Below are 16,712 nucleotides of genomic sequence, written 5' to 3' on the forward strand. Positions count from 1 at the left end.
GAATTTAAAACGCTCAAAGGATCTGATTCACCATTGAAATAATATTCAAGATGGTCAGTGTGTTGCGTCTTGCGCTTAACCCCTGTCCTGATCCTGTATGCATGAGCTCTCTGCAATGACTGCTGGAATGTTGTGCTGTGAGTGCCTGCGTGTTCCCCAGAGTCCGCTGGTGTCTGAGCCCTGTATGAATGGGAGCCGGTGGGTGTTTCCCTCACCTTCCTTTTATCTTATCCTAGACTTACTGCTTGTGTTCACCTCGTACTGAATCCTAAGTAAAGGGCTTGTACTTCCCTACAGGGAGTCTGGGCATTCATCATTTCTTGAACACCTTACACAGTGCTCCCTTTCGTAAATATTGTTCAGAGATGCAGTTGAGCCCTGAGATATGCCTCATTAACCCCAAACACTACCAGCTGCACGGGTGCGTCCTCCCTTTTGGTTAATAGACCTTACTCCTTTCTCTTTCTTTTTAACGGCTACCTTGGTTCCTTTCCTCCCACTTCCTCTGCACGCTGTGGGATGTTTTTACCCATGCATCCAAGCCCTACCATAAAACTAGGCAGTACTGGCATGGAAAACATCATGATGGCCAGAACTCCCCAGAGAGTGCACAGGGAAAACATGAAGAATAGACTGCCACCCATTTTTGCCTATGTTGTGAGCACAGGAGGGCACTGCCTAAAACCACCATTGGGCTACACACACAGTAGCCTGAAACCATTGGGAATGGCAATGCGGATTGCCAAAAAAAGCAACTCAGAACTGTGGGGAATTCATTTTCTTAATCCCAAAAATGGTTGCATTACCAGTACTCACCACTATCAGAAAGCCGGCGTTTTAAAACCACCAGACTTTTGTGTAAAACTGAACAAATGAAACAAAACCAGACCAAGGAAAAACTTGCGAAGAGGTGGATACAATGTAAAACTATATTCTGAAATGACTTGAAGGAAGTAATTATTTAATGTATATGTAAAAATTGTCAGTTTGATTTGAATGTAGAAAACTGGGACCAAAAAGTGACATTTAGCTGAAACCTGGCTTAATGAAACTTAATTCTGCCTGACAACTACCCCCGACAGGAGTTAACACCTCTCTGATTAGATTAGGGGTGGAGCAGCTGGGGACTACAGGGAGTTGAACAAAGGCCTGTCCTGGACTCAGGCAAATGTTATATTGGGGGTGTCGTAAAATAGCTTCCTCTTGGGGGAAACTGGGGGGCAGCTGTGCCTCTGTGAACAAGCTGGCTTGGGGGAAGTGGATAAACCAGTTATTCCACCCTGTGATGGGGGAAGCCACACCCCTTTTTGACCAGGGCATAATTTTAAAAAGATAGATAACTCATAGTGCGGACTTGTCAGAATTATATTAGTAATATCATTATTTTGTGATTTTTCTGTGAACATTTTGAGAGGCGTTAGGACCCTGTGGTGTATTCTGGGGGGTTGCTAGCGGAAAATAGGGTCTCATTCCAAATGTATCCATGTTAAAAATCTGACACTTTATCATCTGTAACCCATATCCCTGGTGCACATTTGTGTAAAATCTGGAAAGGTTTAGAGGTCGTTATCTGGATGAAAAGGGGAGAATTCTGTCATCAGTGGACACGACATCGTACAAAGACAGGGATCGGATGGTTTGGTGCTACAGAAAATATGTTAACTGGACCTATAATATTAGAAAAATGGTACATAGATAAATATGTATTTGGGTCAGAAATAGAATTGTGTGCAATCTGACAAGGGGAGGTTCCTCTGACCATAAAACCTACAGCATCACTCTGACTCACATTTCCTTCCCCCAATCAAGGGAGAGAGGAGGAATTGGCCAATGATAAGTGAGAGGGGCAGGTTTAGTTATGACCAACACACACACCCACTTTCCAAAACACATAAAAAGAGACTGCTGGGACAGGTAGAGACATTCAATTCCATTTGCTGCGGAGCATGCTGACCAACGACTTCACATCCAGAGATCCAGACTTCAAATCCATCAATCTCCAGAACCTGTAGCAGAAATTAACTCCAGAATTTGTAGCAGAGAGGCCTGAATCCACCAGCTGAATCCTCTTCAGCAGGCCTCAAAACTAACCAAACTATTCAACAGCCGGGCGAGCTGTTTGAAGTTTTGCCGAGAATTTTTGCAAGAACCTGTAGCAGTACCCAGAAAGCAGTGTTACATCCAGAATCCAGAGAGGCTAGACCAGCAGAGCAGAGCTGACCCAGATCGCTGTGAGCAGAACCGGTGCCTGATTGACCCGCCGAGCAGACAGAACCGCAGCCGGACGTGTTGACCAGATCTGTGACGAGGCCTAGTTCAAATTTATATTGTGAGTACCTAGCAGAACTGTGCAGAACCAATCTCTTAGTTAAAATAATCTAATCCAAACTATTTTAACCTAAGTAGAACTGCCTCCTAGAAATCGTGTCATCTGTCATTTTTAAAGCTGCACAACTGTCACCTGTCAATTCTGCAGCTGCAAGCTGTCACCTGTCATTTTGAGTTTTACTTTATATCCGAAAATCTACCTTTATTAAATCGTCCGTATCTCTGGAACCGTTTGGGCTAGGAACGAGATTTCTACCAACTTCCTACTCCTTATACTTTATCCGCAATCACGATTTATGCACTCGCTAAATTTACCGCGATTTACGATTTGGCTAAAAATCTCCACTTGTCAAAATAGCAGCTCCATTCTTTCTTTTGTTAAAATCCGTTGCAACTTGGTAATAACTCATAGAACATTGCTAAAGTGAGCCTGAACTAATACCAACACGCATCTCCCACTCACCCTGAATCTCTAGAGGGAATTAAAAGTAATTTTAGCACCTTTTCACTTCCTTGCAAACCACATTAAAGTAATTTGCCTGTGTTTCAAACTCAAACCTGTTTCCTCTAAGCTTGCTGGGGCGTAACTGAATTTCGTATTGTATTTGATTGCATTCCTGAGAACTGTGTGCTCCTCTTTCCATCTCCTTCCATTTCTGACATTGCATAGGGGACGGGGGGTGAATTGCCAGAGAAAAAGTGATTATCTTATCTTTTGCTAAATGATATCAAGTATTTCTGTACTGCATTTTATTCCTCATTGCTTTTCCCTTGAAACCATAAAAGTATTTTTGCTACTTTATCCATCCTATACTAACTCCTCATTGATTGTAAAGAAGTGTGCTAGTGCCAGATTACCCATTGTTGATCCACATCATATGTCTCAGTGTACTATCAGATATTAATATATTATAAAAGTGTGATAGATATATATTGTTGAATTGTCCAAATAAACCTTTTAATTTGCAAAACAAACCTACTTCTTGGCTCAGTGGGGTCAGGTGGATTCTAAGAGGGGGGTGTTATACAAGGGTTGTCATCCAGAGTACTGAACTGGATATAAAAATACATCAATAAGGGTTTTCCTCAGCATCCAAGACTAGGCATTGACTTAGCTGTAGTGTTGATTGAATATCGCTTACAAAGTGGGTGCTCGGAGCCGGGATATTCTGGGTTAGATTTACCACTTGATTAATACAGTGTGCCAACTGACCAGATACACATATCCGGTTAGATCACCACGCTGTTTTACACTGTGAAAGCATCCCTCAAAGAAACGCTCTAAGGAAACGGTCTGTTTTGCAAAATAAAATACAAACTTCTGTAAGTCAGGAAGGAACTCAAATTCCAGAATGACGACACTGGTAGACATCAAAATAGCCAGAGAGCACTTCTTACATAAGCTATTTGTGAGAGGTGAGTGGACTCATCAGGACCAAATGGTCTGGTTGCAGGCAATCGCGCAACAGGTCACTGAAACAGGGTCAGATACATGGAGAGATCAGGGTCCCCTACATGTGGCCCTGAGTGAACTCTATATGGCCCCTAAAGCCAAAGATGAACATAATAAGATTGCCAGGATAGTGGCATATTTGTACCTATATATGGGAGCCATGCAGGACAAATGTGCTGAAGGCCAAGATCTGGCAAATAGGCAACAAATGGCGTTAGAGAAGGCCCAATCTGATCTGGACTCTTCTGAGCAGGGGCTGCTCAGGAGCCAGGAGTCAGAAAAGGACAGCAGACAGTACATCACTAAAATAAAGGAGGATATGGATGTGCTGCAACAGGAAAAGGCTGACCAGGATACCAGATTTCTGGCCTTGCAGAAGGAGTACCAAGAAGGTTTGGACTCCCTACTGCAGAGCCAGAAAAAGCTGGAGCAACAGTTAGACTTCAATAGGGCATGTGCTGAGCAGGTAGTTACCCTGCAAAGCCACCTAGATAGGGAGAAGGCAGAGAGCAATAAACTGATTTTGAAAACCTGGATACCCCGGCAGAGTTTGACCAGGAGCGCCAGAAAGCTGCTGCCTTCCAAAGGCAAAGGGACGACCTGGCGGCACAGATGCAGGCTCTTAGTCAGGAAAGGGATACCTTAGGCCAGGAAGTCTGCCACTTAAAAAGGAAAATGGAAGAAAATCACCTGGCCCTCCAGGGACTGGGTGACCTCCAAAAAGAACACCAGAACTTGTTAGAGCACACCAGGAGGGTGGAGGATGCTCTGGCAAGAAAGGAGCAGGCCAATAGGGACACAGCTCAGGAGGTAACCCCATACTTGCCAACCCTACCGATTTAGGCGGTAGGATACCGCTTTTTAAGCAGTCCTACCGCCTACCGACTTCTGTGGCTGCACTACGGCCTTTTCAGGCCTCTGTCTGAGGCCCCAGAGCACTGGGGGCGTGACGGCCCCATTTCAGATTTTGATTGATGACAGAGGCGCTGGCGTGCGCGGGCGCACGCCAGCGCCTCTGTCCTCAATCAAAATCTGAGATGGGCGGCAGTCACGTGACTCCGGCTCTGCCCTGCTGCGCACCAAGCAAGGCTTGGTTGTGTGTCAATATTAGTGGCAGTGGCACCTGCAGCGCCGTCCATCCTTCGGGCAGTGCTGTTCTCACTTTGCTGAGAACCAACGCACTCGCAGCCTCTTGTTCGTCGTATGTGTAATGTCCACCCTCTAGCTAAACGAAACGGCGCTGCTTGCGGAGTCTCAGCTGGCTGAAACGAATACGGCCTGGAGAAGGAGGCGTGTCAGAAGGTATTTATTTTTCAAAAGAAAAAAGTCATGGCATTAAAGACATAAGGAGCTTAGAAACCCATACTGGAACACTAGCAATGCTCCAGGCAGTTAGTTTGCGGCATGCCTACTATTTCATTGTGTAATGGCCCATTATGGGGAGACTCAACTATGTAGACTAGTCGCACGTGACGGGGTTAGATGTTTTCCAAAGAATCTGCTCACGAATAAAAGTAGACATTCCGGTGGGCGATGCCATTTGGGTACAGTAAGAGCCGTGCTAGTCCCTGACAGTGTGGCGCCCCGGGGCAGGTGGGCAAAGACAAGTACAAAGGTGAAACAGTGCTGCATTTCCACTTTTATTTTCTATGCATCTTGCACAATTAATCAGCCACCTTGAATGGATCGTTAGGCATTGAAAATAAACATACACCTAGAAAGTTTGAAAATAACAGCAGGTAAGCAGGTTACAAATGAACTCTTCCATTAACCAGCACGAGGATTTCAACATCTCATATCAAGGTATTTCCTGCGCACCTCAAGGGCAGTGCAAAGCATCTCTCTCACGTTAGCTGTGATCTCTGACCTGGCAACTAGATTACAGCACGATCCTAGTGCACAGCCTGTAGCCTGCACGCACTGTCTCTACTTCATGCTGAGGAACAACGAGGAGGTGGCAATTAAGGGATTTAGGGCCTCATTACACAGATGGCGGAGAACCATGGTGCTATTAGCGCCATGGTTCATGCCGGTAAAATACCGGCACCGCCTTGGCGGAAAGGGGAATTACCGCCCCATTCCAAGGTTGGCGGGGCGGTAATTCCCCCTTCCCCCATTGCCCTTCCCCATTCCCATTTTTGCCCCATAGGGCTTAATGGGAATGGGGAAGGCGCTAATTACGGTACCGCAAATTGCGGTACCGTAATTAGCTCCCTTGGTCCCTTTGGGGGTTGGTTTTTAACGCCTGCAAAAAGCAGGCGTTAAATCCCCCAACCCGCAAAGGGACCTCGTAGTAAGGCGGTAAGGATTTACCGGTACCGGTATTTTACCGGTACCGGTAAACCCTTACCGCCATCCGTGTAATGAGGCCCTTAGTTTCAATTGTGCCTCGCTGTGCCACCAAAGCACTACACAAAAGAAAGGGGGGCGCCCAATACAAGCTGTAATGTGTTTTTAATGGGTCTGCGCTCATTAGCAGGGGCCTAGCATGCCAAGGTGGGATGGGAGGGAGAGGGGCTGCAAGGAGGTTAAGGCAGGGGAGTGGGAGGAAGGGGTAGGCCACGGGTCCCAAGGAAATTACTACATGGTATGGTTCCTACCGCAAGCCCACGTGTTTGTGTTGCCTGAGATGAGCTTCTAGAGTTTTTTTTTTGGTTTCCACGCTTCCCCCGGCTTGGTGGGTTTGCCTCAGTGCCCCAAATGTCTGTGTAAAAATGGCCAGCAACCGTGGCCTTGTGGAGGATTCTGCCCGGAATATATTAAGACACCAGCAGGGGTGGACTGGGAACTAAAAGAGACCCTGGAAATAATTACTGGGGACCAAAAGAGGCCCTGGAAATAATGGTCAAAGGTGCCTCATATGACACATTTTCAGCAAGCCCAATGCTTTTCCTATGAGACAATTTGGAACTACCACACAAAAGATGCCCAGGGTGCAGAGGCCCACCGGGAAATCTCCAGAGTTCCCTATAAGCCAGTCCACCCCTGGACACCAGATGTCTTAATATATCCGGACAGAATCCTCCACACGGTTGCTGGCCATTTTTTTAACAGAGCCATAAGTGGGAGGAGGAGGTTGAAGAAGAATGCGAAAAGGTTTAGAGTGCGGCATTGGAAGGCAACATGAATGTCCCGGCCTTTGAAATGATTTACGCATGGTTGTTGATGTGCTGCAAGTCTTAAACCAGCTTGGAGATTAACTAAGAACAAAATTGAGGGAAACAACAAAATACGAGCAAACGGCACTTGATAAGCAGAATGTTCGAGCTGGTTTAATCATGTGTTGTGTTTCATCTACCTACGTTTTCTGCCAAGTATGCAGCTTTCATCTTCAGAAACCAAATGCAACAGGGGATGTAAATCGTTTTTCAATAAATAATCTACATTAAGTGGACAGAACGGGTGGCAGCAAATGCCAAAACCTAAACAAATAAATAAATAAGTGGAGCCTGGTTGACAATAATACATGTTTTCGTAGCCACCGCTTGTTTGAGATGAGAGGGAGACATCATGTATGTGTGTACTTCATTAGAACGTGCCACATGTATATACATTGCTCCGGAGCCTCGCAGACACAATCGGTGTGGTCGTGGTAAGGGAGTCTGGAAAATAGCGGCGTAGAAGAGACAGGCTGACAGGCTTACATACACACTCGCCCAAACAACGCATCATACCAGCACTGAAAGAGCTGAGCTCGTACTGTGGGGTTGGTTGCCGAGCCAGTGATATGTTAGGGTTCTTTCCCTGTTCCCACTGTGCGATGCTCTCTAGCGCGTCTCACGTGCAGGAATACCTACCGGCTTCCCCCATGCTCACGCTCCAGAGTCCGCCGCCGCCCCCCCCACCAGGGTCGGCGCAGGCATGACGCTCTTGTGCATCGGTCTTCACACTGGTACACGCCAGACCCAAAATGATATAAATTAGTTGTAAGTGTGTAGAGGTCTGTCAGAGTTTTATGATGTATGCACAAAGCGACAGGCCCAATATTACACTCAGGCAATTGCAAGCAGCGGAAGGCACCAAGTTGGCCGTAAAGACTTGACTTCTGGCCTTATAGTAAGGTGGGTAGCAAAATGGCATTTTTCTTGGGGCAGCATACATCTTTATGCCAGTCCGACAAAGCAACATTCTCAAAAGTACGGCAAAGCAACATTCTCAAAAGTACAAAAAAACTGATTGCATAAAAAGCTGGTCACACCTTGTATTTCAGATCTTTAAATATAAAAGGCTCAGCTTGTGTCCCTATTTCTTTTAAGGGCGCAAGGCCAACTACACCTCTAAAGGCAGGGGCCCTACTAGGGATTGTGTCGAACAGTTCTGGTTTGGCCCAATCTATTCAATGTGTGTGACCGTGCAGTTAGGGCTGTACTGCCCCTTTTGTGGAGGGATCACGCCTGATTTTAACGTGACCTTTCACTTTCTGTAATGGCATGGCAGTCTGAAAAAGGATGGTCTGGAGGGTTGCCCAAAGCAACACCAGAGATTATGCCTCATTGAAAACCATTCAGTCATCTGTTCAGTTTTGCACTGGTCCGAGAGGAAACCGGCCCGATTTCAGGCAATAGCATAGCATTTTTGGGTATGGATGAACAGTGAACACCTGCCTATGCAGACCTAGCCTGTGTTCTTCTCCGAATATATATTTGAGCCGAGAGATATGACTAATTCAAATCTGGACACGTCTTTAATCAGGCGTGAGTAAACTTGTGCCCATTATGGAAGAATGTTGCACTCTGAGCTGAATAAATCTTTGATTGGGTCTGAGCGAAACAACACCCTCGCCCCCAACCTCACCCCTTTCGATCCTTTTTGGTAAGATAGCTCAGCGGGTTGAGCGCTCGCTGATGAGATCTGAGCGTGATCTGCAGGTCGCAGGTTCGAATCCCGGCAAGGCCAACTCAGCCTTTCATCCTTCTGAGGTCGATAAATGAGTACATATTTCGGTTGGGCGATATTGTATGTAAATATGTGCTCTGTAAAGTGCTTTGGATTAAGGTGCTATATAAATAACACACCATTATCATTACTCTAAACCTTGCTTGCCTCTCGAGAAAGGCTAATATTGCATCTTTCTGGAAATTGACAAAATGTACTGGGGGACACCACCACCCTCCCTTCCCGGGTGAAGGAAGGTGAATTGCCAGTGGTGGGGGTGCGATTGAGGGGACTGAGCTAGGCATCATATAATGTCCATAGCCTGAATATAGGATGCTGGCGGCTTTGCTTAAAAACAGCGTATTTTGACAACTAAAACATGACCAATTCATCAATCAAATTGTGCATTCCTTCTGAGCCTGCTCATTTCATGTCAGAACAGTCACCATGACAGTAAAATGTATGCAAAGCATGAGGCATGGGACTCACACATCTCATTGCTCGTGGTTCAGTCAGCAAGGGCTTGGTCAGTGCTATGTACTCACCTCATTGTCTTTTCACACCGGTTCCCCCACAGCAGGCCCTTGCTGACATAGAAGGATTTATAGCTGTTAAGTGGATATTTTGTGTTTCAGCTCCCTGCAGTGTGGGCATCTCAACATAATCTTTGTCAATTAACCCTCTGCTTTATTTCTTTGTCTCCCTTGTAATGTATGCACCTGACAGATGCCTCTGACTGTTTTCCACTCAAGGGGGGTACCCGACCATTATGTTGATGTGGATGCCCACACATCCTTAGCTGGGCCTTGGCAAGGGCAGTGAGTCTTTGTGGCAAACTGAAAGTTGCCTGTGTGTTTGTTTTTTGTGAGAAATAAAAATTCTGGCCAGTTAATAGCCTGGTGTTAACTCCATACAAGAATATAATTTAAACAGTTCATATCTGGACATCACACGTGCCATTGGTTGCATTTGAATGCTTTAGTGGCACTTAGTTAACCTGAGTGAAAAGAGATACAGAGTTTGTTAGAATACCTAAGGTTGAGGGATAAAGTCAACATATTTTAGACCATGAGACCAGAGAAATCTGAATAAGCCTTGAACGACCTTCAAGGGGCACACAGAGACCCGTGTCCCTACAAAGGCCTGCACTCAATTCATGTCTGCTCTTGTGAGAGTACTCAGTGTATATATAATGTAAAAATATAATTACGTCCATGTCCTTCTTCATCACAGTACTTCTTGAAGGTGGTCTGCCTGACTTCTAACAGAACCCTGTCACAATTTATTTTCACAATTCCCTCTCCCCCTACTTCCTGCGCTGTGAGGGGCTATGACTATGAAAATGTGGGTAAGGGTCCTATTGAAAGGCCGGTCCCTTTCAATAAGTACTCTGACAAGGAAGAGTTGGGCTATGAGTAATGAAGATTAACCATTCGTAATCAGAGCATTAGAGCAGGATTTGCAATAAAAGACCCGAATGCTAGACATTAAAAAGGAATTTTGGGCAAACTCTTGCATATCTTGGCATTTGTACTTTGCTAAATGGTTTCAAGATGTATACTTTTAACCCAGTTTACCCAGGCCTGTCAAAGGCCTTTGTGTGACAACAGTCAAGACCTTTCACAGGCCCCCGGTAGTGTATCTTTATCGTGTGATATCTGACTGACTGTCTAAGAAAGTGAGTGATATGTTATGTTAGACTCTAATGGACCTTTCACAGGGCGGGCCCAGTGATAAATTGTCAGTGTGCGATGTCTCTACTTTCCCGCTGTTGCTCACCACATCTCCTTAGCCGGTGGGTTTCTTCCAGTTTAAGGCACAGTAGGTTCTTTCATGGTTTCGCTGTCTCGCTAACTTGTGAGAAGTAAATGTAAAATCTTCTGTCTTGCACTTTATTTTGCACCCTAATAGAAGCTTTCATGATGTTGCACCTCTTGACATCCTTTGTCTTGGTACCCATTATTATAAAGTATTATTGTAGCTTTTATATCCCTCAGAACTGGACTCAGGAGCCCTGCATGAAAGCAGATTGTGACAGAGGAAGAAACCAGGCAAGATAGTTCAGAAATTATTATTGACCATGTCAAAGCCAGCTCGGTGGGACAATGTATACAAGACATCATGGGAAGAGACATATCCATTTCTAAAGCCTTCAAGACTGGGCACAAAGGAGGCTCTCTGCACAATATGTAGGTGTGATTTCTCCATAAGACACGGTGGCATGGCAGATTTGAAGAAACATATTGCCACTTCAAAACACAAGTCACGTGCCTCTGCAGTTAGTGGAACAAGTAGTATAATAGCTTCTATGCAAACATCATCACAACTCTCTCACAAAGTCATAAAAGCAGAAGTTTTTTTTCAAGGGCTAATTGTCAAGCGTAATTTGCCAATTAGTGTAAATGATGAATTTTCCAAGATGGCTGCTGTCATGTTTCCAGACAGCAAAATTGCTCAGTCATACTCATGTGGCCGAACCAAAGGAAGCCATATCATCAATGCAATTGCTGCTGATGCCATGCAGGATTTAAAGGTGTTCCTTGCTGTCAATAAAAAGTGGTATTCTCTTGCAACCGATGGAAGTTCAGATGAGGAGGATAAGTTTTTTCCAGTGGTTATAAGTCATGAAGACCAAACATCTGGCCTAGTTGTACATTCTTTTCTGGACATGCCAGCTGTTAATGAAGCAACAGGTGAAAATATTTACATTGCTGTAAAAAGATCATTGGAAGAGAAAAATCTTAGTCTTGCACAGTGCGCCTCATTGTCTTGTGACAATGCTTCTGTTATGACTGGGAAAGGCAAGGGAGTTCTTGGGCATCTGAAAAAAGATAGGGCAGCTATGTATATGATGGGGTGCCCATGCCACCTTTCTCATCTAGCTGCAAAAAATGGAGCGAAGGCTCTCATTCGCTTCAATCCAGAAGAATTTGCTATTGACTTATTTTACCACTTTGAAAAAAGTGCAAAAAGAAAATCTAAATTGCGGGAATCCCTACTTTTTTGTGATCAGGAAATTCGTAAGGTGCTCAAACATGTAAGTACAAGATGGCTGAGCCTCAGTAAATGTCTTGAAAGAGCTCTAAAATTGTGGGATGGTTTGAAATCTTACTTTCTTACAAACTACGAGGATGATGAGCCAAGTGAGGAGCCAGCAAGAAAACGGCAAAAAAATCTAAAAGGTGGAGACAGAGAACGACGACTAGTGAAAGTTTTCAAAGACCCTATACTGAAGTGCTATGTTCTGTTTCTCCATGCTATCATGCCCAATTCTGATAAGTTTAATGTCCTACTCCAGACAGAGGCTCCTATGATACATGTGCTGCACCAGTCACAGATCAAACTATATGAGTCAATTCTGTCATGCCTGGTAAAGCCAGAGATCATTGAGCAGCATAAGGATGACATTTTAGAGGTTGCTTTTAATGACCCGCGCAATCATCGAAGTGATTCTGATTTGTTCATTGGCTATGGGGCACGACAGGCGATAAGGCATTCTGATATCGAGGGGACACCTACAGTTGGAGCATTTAGGAAACAAGTGAGAGAATTTTATATTAAGGTGCTAACATACATCAAAACTAAGTTTCCCCTCTATGATCCAGTGGTAAGGAATGCCACATTTTTGTCTCCAAACATGCGGATGACCTCGTCATTTACAAGTATTGAGGAGTTGTGTAACGTTTTCCCTGATGTTGTTCCTGAAGAAGATATGCCGCAACTTTCTCGAGAATTCTTAGACTATCAGTCTACTACACTTCTGCCAACCTGGCAAGATGGAATTACAAGAATTGATCAGTTCTGGGAAGATCTTTCCAAATTGAGGGATCCTGCAGATAACTCTCTTCGCTTCAAGGTGCTGTGTGTTCTGTCAAAGTACATTCTGTTAATACCTCACAGCAATGCATTCTGTGAAACTCTGTTCAATATGGTACGGAAAGTGACAACTGATGTGAGGAGTCAGCTGGGACGGAGTCAAGAAGGCCATGCTTCTGACAGTGTGTATGCAGCCCATACAGGTATTAGGAATACACTCTGTGGCATTTTATCAGCAAAGGTCAATGTGTTTAGCAATACTGACCCTCACAAGTGGAAACCATCTGACAAGTTAATCAAGAAAGCAAAATCGTCTACATACCAAACATTATTGGCTAGGAGGGAGAGCAGTGGCCCTACAGCAAGCACAAGTTCAGGACCATCCGTCTAATTGTTAGAGAGACATTCAAGAAAAGGGTCCCAAAAGGAGAAGCAATATGTCACACATTATAAGAAAGTAAATAGTGTACTAAATATGATAGAACAAACAGGTTTCAACATGTTTACAATTTCCACTTTGTACGGTCAGTATGTGCTCTGCTCTAATACACAATAAGTATTATATGTTGTTTTATCTTAATTTGTGCCTAATTCTCTGATGCTTATTTATTTAACTATAAAGTTAGGTTTTCTAACACCACTTCTACTCATCTTTTGTTAAAAATGTCGGCTTTGTTAGGCCTCTGCAAAAGATAATCTCATTGAACCCATGGTACAGTTTGTTGTTTATAAAGTTATTGAATTTAGCTACTGAGTGAGAATATTATCACTATTTATTGTGCTTGTTTTTACTTAACAGAGATGTTGTTCTTTTTAAGAAAAACTATTAAAATGTTTTATTCCTAAAGAAGTAGTACACGTCCTAATCTAATAAAATGTTAACCAGGTTTCATTAACTTCTAAAAATCTCAAATGAATGGAGAATGTATACATCATTGTTATGGGTATGTTTGAAGGGGAAAACCTGTGTTAATGAGGAAGAAGCTAGTCACAGTGTGCACAGCTCACTTATTTGGTACATTTTTTTCTAATGATGGGTCAGAGGATCTGGATAGGCCACACCAGGCAGTCGTTTCCTGTGAGCTCTTCAAAGCCATGTCACTTGAGGTCATTTTCTGTGAGGTCACAGGGTCAAAGTTCACGTCACATTTCCTGTGATGTCATGTCCTATCATTTCATTGGGTCAAATTGATGTGACATCATTTCCTGTGATGTCATCATTATGCTAATTACTATTTTTGAACCTTTAAGATTCCTACAGATTTTTGGTCACAGAATGTTGGCATGTATGTAACCCTCCTGCAGCAAAGACTGGCCCAGTACTCCAGGACCAATCAGGAGGCACAGAGAGAGAATGAGGCTCTCTGCCAGCACAATGATAGACTCCAGCAACAGGTAGCGATGCAGGAGAGACTGATAGAGTCTAGTAAGGCCTTAACTGAGGAACTGAAAGCGCAGGCTCTTGCTTTGCAACAGGAAGCAGGGGCGGATAGAGATGAGGTTCGCTGGGAAAGAGAAACTCCTGAGCATAACCTCAGGAGCCCTAGTACCAGAGGCCTTCATCTCTCCCAGTCCCTGGACTCTGCCACCCCCATGTCCCCTCGCGCACATGAGCCCAGGGCCACGAGGATGGCAGATTACTATCCAGCTAGAAGTATGGGGCTCATAGGCCAGTACCTCCCAGGAATGGATGGGCGGGCCTCCGGGTATGGGCACCCAAGCACAGTGCAATTTAGTGGGGAACTCCAGGAGAGTAGGCCCATTAAGGGCATCCTGAAAACCTCTGCCAAGTTAGGCCAGTGGGGGGGGTTACCCATCAAATCCTGGCAGCAAGGAGGGATCTGAAGACTCCTCTGAGCATTACAGGACACAGGAGACCAGGTCCCCACATTCTGCCAGCCATTCCCAGGCTCGCAGAATCCGGGAAAACCTGGAAGATCAGACGGGCACCTCTTGGAGCAGCGCTTCTGAGTCGGAGGATGAATGGACCAGGGTTACCCGAAGCAAAAAGGCCAATAAGGCAAAAAGGGCCTTTCTTAAGGACCCATTGAAACAAATAAAGGCAATAAGGAGTGTCATCACGCCTTATCATAAGAACGCCAAATATTCTGTTTTGGAACACTTGGAGCTCTATGAGCAAATGATGGAGACGTTCCATTTGAAGGACAGCCAAAGCTGTATTCAATATGTAAAGTGGACCTTCTCACCAGAATACTCCAGTTTCTTTGCGGGGCTGGAGGATCAAAACCATTCAAGGTGGTCCACATACAGGGCGGCCATCTTGAAACATTTTTCTGTGCACAGAAATCCTCAAGAGGCTCACAAGGCAGCCTACAATTTGCAATGTGGGGAGGATCAGGCCCCACAAGAGTTTGTGCAAGAATTAAAGCGTGCTTTTGCACAGACCACCAGAAGGGTGCGCACGGATAGCAGAGAATTTATCAATACGTTTTTCCATGCCTTACCCAAATACATAATGACCCAGCTCGTGAGAGATTTTCATGAAAAAAAGATCTTTAGACTGGGTCATTGAACAGGCTACCCGGATCTATGAGGTGCAGAAGCCCATCGAAAATAAAAATAATGCACCAAAAAACCCCAAAACCAACAGCACCCCTGCTGCTGCCAAGGTGGCAGAGGTAAAGGTTGCCCCCGTTTTAGATTTGGAGATGGGGGGGCCTAAAAACCTGCCCACACCAAATAATTCACAGCCCAGAAGGCCCTCGGGCCAGTCACAGACAGGGAGTCGAGGAGGTAGTCCCACAAATGGGGTCCCCTGCCCCCTGACTATGTAAGTCCCCGCTACAAGGGAAACTGACCAATCCTGGGTTATGTGTGGACTCCTCCAGCCCAAGGGGCGGGATCCAGCCAAGCACCTGACCCGTGGAACTTCCCTCCTAACTTCCCCCAGGAGGGCAGAAATTCACCAAATCCTGGGCAGAACTTTTTCCCCAGGTATCCACCCAATTTCCAGCCCTAAAATCATCCATCCTTCTTTCCCCAATTCCCTGAGCCCAGACAACTTAATCCGGGAGAGGGGAGGCCAAGGGTGGAGGGGTACCAAAATCTTCCCAACCAGGGGTACTACCAGAGAAGGGATAGCTACCCTTCCCGGGATCAGCCCAGGGGAGAAAATAGAGCCTGTATCAGCCTGAGCGGGTTTCACAACTTGAGCGCCAGGTCCAAAACATGGCACGAGATCTGGGTCACATACAGAACCCTCAGATGAGCATGCCACCGCAGAATGCCCCAAACTCTGGACCTGGTGCTCCAGAACAATGACGGGGGCAGCACCCCGATAACCCACCGGTTCCCAGGGAGGAGGCACAAGGGCAAGCGGGAGGGGGGTGTAAAGCCTTGGAGGAAGCTTCCTTCCCAACTTGTAAACAGCCCCTGGAAAACCAGGAACCGGAAACAAAATCTCCTGCCCCTGAAAGCCTGCCTCCCAAGGAGTAGAGGGGTGGTAGGAGAAACAAAGGACCCTAACAGACCCACTTTGTGGAGGAGGTACAGGTCTTCCAATTTGAGGGAGAGGGATCCTCATAAGATCCTGGGAAAAGGATCTTCTCATTCAGAGATGGGGGAACTCCTCCCAAAGAAAAATGGGTCCCAAGGGATTCCAATCCAGACTGGGGAGATATGGAGACTGAGCGACCGCCGCCCATCATCTCATCCCAGAACCCACAACACCGAAATCCCCTGGTTCAAACCCATCCTGTAGACTGCCTCCAAAAAGGGGGGGGGGGCGGCCCAGAACCGGAACCAGGGGAACCCACAATGGCTCTGATATCCAGTTGCCAACTTTTTCTTTCAGATTCCCAAGGCTCTCCACAGAATTCTGCCCAAATATCTTCGCTAGCAATGTCCAAATCCAGAAAGTTAGCCCACCAGTTGTCCAAAAATGTGCATTATCTGTACCCCCTTCAGGAGAAGTAGGGAAGATAATATGCCCCGGTACAAGTACAGGGGCAGGGTACAATTTCGGCAACTGGTGGACACTGGGTCCCAAGCTACCCTTCTGTCCAAAAGGGCCTTTGATGAACTAAATGCAGGAAGGGGGGAGAATTACCATATTCCTCTCACCTCTCTTCCTGGACAACTGCAGAACTTTGACGGGAAGGAAATTCCTGTCGAGGGGACTGCAGATTTGGACATCAAAATTGGGCGACACAAGGTGAAACACCCGGTCATAGTAGTGACTCCAGGGGGCACCCCTTGTTTACTAGGGAATGACCTCCTG

Source organism: Ambystoma mexicanum, chromosome 8, assembly GCF_040938575.1.
Source record: "Ambystoma mexicanum isolate Mex_15411 chromosome 8, UKY_AmexF1_1, whole genome shotgun sequence".
In the NCBI taxonomy this organism is placed as follows: domain Eukaryota; kingdom Metazoa; phylum Chordata; class Amphibia; order Caudata; family Ambystomatidae; genus Ambystoma; species Ambystoma mexicanum.